Source organism: Mycteria americana, chromosome 13 (assembly GCF_035582795.1).
Source record: "Mycteria americana isolate JAX WOST 10 ecotype Jacksonville Zoo and Gardens chromosome 13, USCA_MyAme_1.0, whole genome shotgun sequence".
In the NCBI taxonomy this organism is placed as follows: domain Eukaryota; kingdom Metazoa; phylum Chordata; class Aves; order Ciconiiformes; family Ciconiidae; genus Mycteria; species Mycteria americana.
In genome coordinates this window covers 6403870-6410605 of record NC_134377.1, presented here as the reverse complement: position 1 = coordinate 6410605, position 6736 = coordinate 6403870, and the positions used below count along the sequence as shown (strand labels likewise).

Below are 6736 nucleotides of genomic sequence, written 5' to 3'. Positions count from 1 at the left end.
CATTAAGTTTAGACAAAGAACAGCAATATTTGTCAAGGGAAACTGTAAAGAGAACATAGCAACAAATTATCTGTCTATATTGCGTGGTTTCAAGGATTCCTCATGCACCCAGAAGTCTTGTTGCTGTTGCTTCTGCTTGCTTTGAAGACCCTCAGCTGCAGAGGCTTTTAAAACAGCCTGTCTTGAAACCAGTGAACTTTGAAGTCTATAAAAACAGAAATTAACATCTGCATGTTAGGACCTCACTGAATGCTGCAACTGGATGCCATGTGGAGAATCCTTAGCTGATTATGGAAACCTTTCAAATACTGAGGAGGTAAATATTCTCTATCACTTTATCCTGAAGGGCTTTTTCCCTTGGTCTATTAGAATTGACCGTTTTAAACTGCAGGAGCCTGGACAATTAACAAAACGAGAAGTAAACTTTTCTACACTGTCAACTTTACATTCACTGTAACCTGCCAGACTGTGCTAGTGAATGGTTCAGCACTCCATTAAGTATTTCAGATTCTTCAGTGCAGGAAAACCAGCAAGCTTTTCAGTGTTTCTTAAATGTTATAAATGGCTAGTGGTCAGACTGAACATTTGGGAAGCAGGAAGGACACTCCTGCTGCGAATTAGCCAGCACCCCTATTTTATACCCTGGCACTAAGGATTGCAATATCATATTTCTCAGATTATTACAAGTGCCACAATATGCAGTTGTGAGGCAGTAAGAATAGCAGAGGTCAAGGGTGGAAGCTGCAAAGATTAACCGGTTAGATTATAGTTCTAGTAGTGGAACAAGAGCTGAATTGTGGAATGCCATAATCCAGACAACATTCTCCTGTAACTGAACTGTACTCAGGGATTTTGCTTTATGAATATTTGAAAGAAAAGGTCTTGGTTTTGCTATAAGCATTTTCATCTATTACCAGTGCTTAGTATATGTTGATTTCCCTAATTACAACTATTTGCCGGGGCGTGACTTGATTCTCAAGTCACCCTGACTAATGTGATCTTGGTAATTGTGATAGGGGAAACTTCTGAAGTTTGAAGACGCCAAGTGATACCTGCTTGTTTTTCTCATGTTTGCAGTATCTGTTTGGTTTTGTATTTTTTTTTCCTGCAGAATTGCTTGGTTTTCCTTAGGTGTAACTAATATGGTGGTTGAGACCCCTGAAATTCAGTGCTTCATTGACAAGATGTAAGCAGCTTTACAACATTAAACTGGTCAGCTTAATAGCAGGCTCAGGAACAATGTTACATTAACAAATCAGTTTGGATGCAGATTGGACAAATACATCAATTAGCAATCACAAGAAATCTGGTTTCTCTTTTCTTTTAATGGCAAATGTAATAAAGATTATTTAAACATGTTTAACTACTTTGCATTGTCCTATGCACACTTAAATACAACTTCTATGTATTTCTTTTTAATTATTTTCTTCTTTTCTCCTGAAGTAGCAGACAGTCTGGTAACACTGTGTGACAGCTATCTCATAAAACTGGGCTCCTGTCATTCTCCCAATAACCTTCCAGGCAAGGATGTCTTGGGTTCCTCTAATGGAATTCTATTTTATTGGTAAATAATAGTCTGTCTTGATTAACTGTTCCAGTGTAATCCCTTCTCCCCTGCATGTAATAAAGTAGTTGAATTACCAATTAAGTGGATTACTTAACACTGAGAACAACTGTATGAAAGTATAAATGGGTATACAATAGGAACATGACTCTTATTTTAGACTTACTGGTTTGTATTCTGCTTATTACACTAGGGCAAAACCAAAGTAATGGACAGCAGAGTCCTGTGAACAGAATGCAAGGCAGAATAGACTCCCAAAGCCTGACTTCTTGTATCAACACCATTTTTACCTCTGATGTTTTCATTTAATGAATTACATCCATTATTAAGTGTACGTGATGAAAAATACAGTAATTTGCTGGGATAAAGCCAATGTAATGTGGCTTCAAGGAGCATGCAGAGAAGGAAAAAACCCTAAATATATTTATGATAAAAGCTCTAGTAGAGGGAGCCTGTATAGTTCCCTGAATACAGTGGTAAAATTACCATTGGCAAAAAGAACACAGAGAAATGGTTCTTTTAATAATTCTTTACCATTTTACTGTTCTTCCTGCTGAGACTGCAAAATGCTTTATTGGCCTCAATGACATTAACATTATTCCCTCCCTGAAATGTGAGAGCTGTTATTATAATGTTCACCCTTATTTCTATGATTGGGGAAAAGAAAGCTACGCAAGTGTCAAAACTGATTATTATTTGTGCATTGGGAGCTTAGTCCCAAATGGCACACAGGAGTGTGAAAAATGTGAGATAATTATCATTTATATGTTGTTTTCGTAGGGTTGGATTTCAGCTATTTGTGCAAACCCCAAGTATCTCAGTGGGGAAGGACTCACTTGAATACATGGTTTTAATGTTCCAAATGTATACCCATTTATGTTTTAATTTAGTAGTCTTTGTTGTAAATATGTGATTATAATAAAAATGTGATTTTACAGAGAAGGAGGCTGGGTTTTTTTGTTGGTGCCTCCTTCTGTACTTTCAGTAGTACAATCAGAAGCAGAACCACCTAAACTTTCAGAGCTAAGAAGGGGGCAAGGCTACCTTTGGACTGAGACACTGGGATAACTTCCCAAGTTTCTCTTTACCACTGTTTGCAGGATTCAGTTGCATTCAGAACAACAAACGTTTTACCTTTTATCTCCAAAGACAACATTTGTTAAGCTTTGGGAGTCTCAGTTAAACTGAGGCTAATGTGTAACAACCATTAAGAACTGGCCTGGATGCAGAGTTAGAAGGCATGGTGTGATGGGTTTAAAGGCATAATGGGTTTAAATTACAGGCTGTCTCTCTCTCTCCATTCTTCTTCCTGTATAGGGAAACAGGACTGTGTCCTTCTTCCCAGCCATCCATCTGTTCCCCCTTTACTTACTCACTGTTTCTACCATCAGGGTGAGGATGAGATTGGAGAGCAGGAGCAGCTCTGGAGTTCAGTTAATGAAGGAGTTTCCCACTAGGTGATAGCGCAGAGAACCGTGTCACACGTACTGGTCAGTGCACATTTGAATTATTTTTATCGAGGGGAATCCCACAAGGATCTTACAAGCAGAATAGCCTAGCATAGCTCTGAGCTATACTGTCAAAACTGGATCTCTTGGGTTTTTTTGCCTTCCCTTTCTGCTCGTCTCCATGCTATTTGTTCCTCCCAAAACTAAGCGGCGTGATAACTATACCCGTCATGTCCTTTCCTGAAAGGTGAAGTGTCTACATGAAGATACGCTGGTTCATTTTCCACCTCCATTATAGCAGAATCAAGACATGGTTAGCTAAATGTCATCTAATGACATTTAAGCAATTTGCAGGTGAGGACTCTTTGTAGCCAGTACTTTCATCTGATTTTTCTCCACCACACTTGCCTCTGGGAGCTACCCTTCCAAACATAAAAAGAAAAAAAACCCCACCTTATTTTTGTTTGCTGCTAGTTTTGAAACACCTTGACAGGTCTAAGTAATGCATCAGTCTGCATCAAAGGTTCCAGACGGAACAGGTATTTTGGAAGGACTTTGTAATGTCAGAGTAAACTGTCACTGAAATTCAGAGTAAAGCTCTCTTGTAGGTCCAAAGAAAGACTGTACAAAAGGTATGCTGCAAAAATTATCTGGAGAATGCAAGCAGTGCTCCAATTTGCAGTAAGAGCAGATGCTGGGTCTGCAAGGAGGAATAAATTTCTCCTGTGAATTCATCCCACCGCTATCCTGTAATGATAGAGCAAGCTTGTGAAATCATTTAGTAGTCTGGTCACAAAGCCTGAGATGCTGAAAAAAATTATACTTTAATTGCTCATCAACTATAAATCATTTGTGCCAAATTAATGTGCTGGAAATTTTGCAAGACTGAGAAATTGGAAGCTATTTCAATAAGGACACAAAGCAGGGATATGGTTTCATAGATACCAATACCAGTTTTACATCCTATTCTCAGGGGAAAAAAAATTTAAGAAAGGCTCTTTAGTACCAAGACAAGGCTGAAGCACTGATTTATCTTTCCCTGCATTGACTCAAAAGGATGGAGAGGTTCTTTTTTCCTCTTGCATTTACTCTGTCATAACCAGTGAAAAGGGTAGCATGAACAGGCATCCCAGAGACACTGGGGTTGCACCACAGCAGAGTATTCCAAATTATGTGTCTGTTTTCTAACTGTTACTGTAGGTTTTTCTGCTGTGCTGAGGGAGAATAAAGGCAGGGAACTTCTCCATTGTGCAAGTCCTACCCAGAGCCCGAGCATTTTTTTAACAGGGGATGTGTGCATGTGGGAACACCAGAACTTCCACCAAAACTGATCAACTAGGCTGTGTACCCCAGAGCTCTCAAGATTTTGAGCATGACTTGCTCCTCTCACCTTGCATCACATCCACCAAAGCTTTCTACACCTACTGAGATGGGCACAAGTACTGTGTACGCGGTGTAAGTTGGAGGGCAGAGAGCTATATGGTCAAATAGGGGGGAAGGTTTTTCAAGGTAGCCCAGCCTGAGCTGGATGAGAGGAAATGTTAGCATTACTCACCATCTAATCCTTCTAGGACACCTACCTGCCGTGACTGACCCCAGCAGGGATCCCAGTAAGCTAGTCAGTCACGGTACTTTGAGTATTTCCACCTCATAGTTGATAAATCCGATTCTCAAGCTGATTTTAGTAAGTGGGTAGAGTGCTGATTATGTCAGGAGCTCTAAGGTCATTCCTGTCCCCAAGGCCAAAGGGCTGTGAAAAGCACAGAGGATTTGGATACCGAGGTGTGACAACCCAAATAATTTGTTTTCAATGCAAAAAGATATGGGCATACAGGGGGGAGAAGCCTTCGAAGTCCAGCACCATTTTACTAAAAGCACTGTTTAACTGAAGCACAAGAATCCCAGGCATTCCCTCCACCAAGACCAAGTAAGTCTGCATTGCATATACAGCATCTTCCTTCTGCAGTGCCCCAAAACTTCAGGTGGCTGGAACATGTTGCGGTTTCCTTTTTATTGAGGAAGGAACCGAGCTAGCAGAGATGAAGTGAGCCACCCAAGATTACACAGACAACTGGTAACAGAACTGAGAAGAAATGAGCCATTCCTTACTGTTAATCCAGCGTCACCACTATGCACCAACCTAAGTTTTTTTCCATTTAAGAGAATAGACGAGATGGACAAAATGGAAATCACTTATTCAACCCACTAATAGAAATAAACTAGAGTGGGCTCCAAATGCCATTTTAGAGGCATCTGGCATCGCTGTAGACGCAATGAGAATGTCCCTATGTCCCATTAATTTTTTGAAGATCTTAGGAAAATTATATTAAGGCATAGAACTTCTCCATACTTTTTTTTTTTTTTTTAAAAACAAATACCTATTTTTACGAGACCCAGGCATTGTTCTTCATTTTATATTTAATGCAGTTACATCACCTCCAACTGTAAGTTAAAACTGGCTCTTCTCCCTCCCACACTAAAAGGAACAATGAATGAGACTGCACAGCTGGACTGGAACAATCGCTCTGAACGCCACAGAGCCCCAGCGCACAAACTGCTGCGAGTGAAGTAACAGGAGGTAAGGATTACTCAAGTGAGCAAACCTAAGATAAGACACTAGTTCTGCATTTGGCAGAAACATAATCAAGGACTGAAGATTTGGCAGCAGCACCAAAGAAACCAGGGAGGAGAGAGACGAGACCGGTATCAACAGCTGCCAGTTCCTCTGCCTGGGACTGGCACAGATTTAATATAGGGCTGGTGATAACATGAGGCATATGATTTTTATTTGGTCAAAGTACCTGGAATGTTATTTTCCTTCTTTAAAAAAATATTTTGAGCATTTGATCCTATTTATTTCACTTGCTTTGTTTAAAAGAGAACAAATTCGAAGATACAGCAAACTCCAGAAACACACTGTGAATTTAAACACTGGAATTTATGTATTATCTTACCTGAACTTTGCATTTACCACCTAACCCTCCTTCAGAAGACAAACCCACCGCAACAGCAATTCAAAGCCGTTCTCAGGCAGTCACGTACTCCTGCCAGATGGCAGCAGCCAGCGGACCTGCCAGGTGAGCGGGAAGAGCAGCCGGCTTCCCGGCTCAACACGGGCACACGCCCGCACCGGCGGGGCTCTCCCGGCCATTTCGGAGGCAGCCGCGCAAGCCCCGCTCGCCCTCCCTCGGCACCTCGCAAGCCCGGGGAAGCCTGTGCTCGCACCGCTCTGCCGCCGCCTCGCTTTTCCCGGTCGAGATCTGCCCGCGGCAGAGGGGGCGGGTGTTTGCACGACGCCCACCCCCTCACCCCCGGCCCCGCGGGCGGCAGCGGGCGAAGCCGCGGCCGTGCCCGCCCCGGTGCTGCTCCGCGGGCGCTGCCGAGGCAGGCGGGACGCCCCGCGGGGCCCGGCGCCTCCGCTGCCGGCGGCGGCCCGGGGAGCTCGGCGCTGCCCTGGCGCGGGTGGGTTGGGGAGCGCTGCTTCGCCGGCCGCCCGCTGCGGGACAGGGAACGCCGCTCGGGAGTCGCGCTTCCCGCCTGAAGCCCGGAAAAGCCCCCAGCCTCAAAACCCACCCGCAGCTCGCGCTCGGCTTTCCCGCCGGAGAAAGCTCCGGCTCTCCCGACCGCTCCCTCCTCCTCCTCCTCCTCCCTCCCTCCCTCCCTCCGGGTACCGGGCACACCGCGCCGCGGGGTGGCCGTAGGGAGCCCGCCCGCAGAGCTGGGG

At 43.8% G+C, this 6736-nt stretch overlaps 1 long non-coding RNA gene across 5 annotated transcripts; it reads right to left on the bottom strand.

Moving 5' to 3' along the window:
* Positions 1-68: 68 nt before the first annotated feature.
* Positions 69-6632, bottom strand: LOC142416520 (uncharacterized). 5 transcript variants are annotated; one of them, XR_012777735.1, is made up of 3 exons: positions 5967-6579; positions 3238-4762; positions 69-205 (listed from the first exon to the last, which is right to left on the bottom strand). It is a non-coding gene; the product is annotated as an uncharacterized LOC142416520 (long non-coding RNA). The 5 variants fall into 5 exon arrangements; XR_012777736.1 differs by lacking the exon at positions 69-205 and adding an exon at positions 6586-6632 and having other exon boundaries at positions 1310-4762; positions 5967-6082; XR_012777739.1 differs by lacking the exon at positions 69-205 and adding an exon at positions 6586-6627 and having other exon boundaries at positions 1310-4762; positions 5967-6056.
* Between the last annotated feature and the right edge of the window lie 104 nt (positions 6633-6736).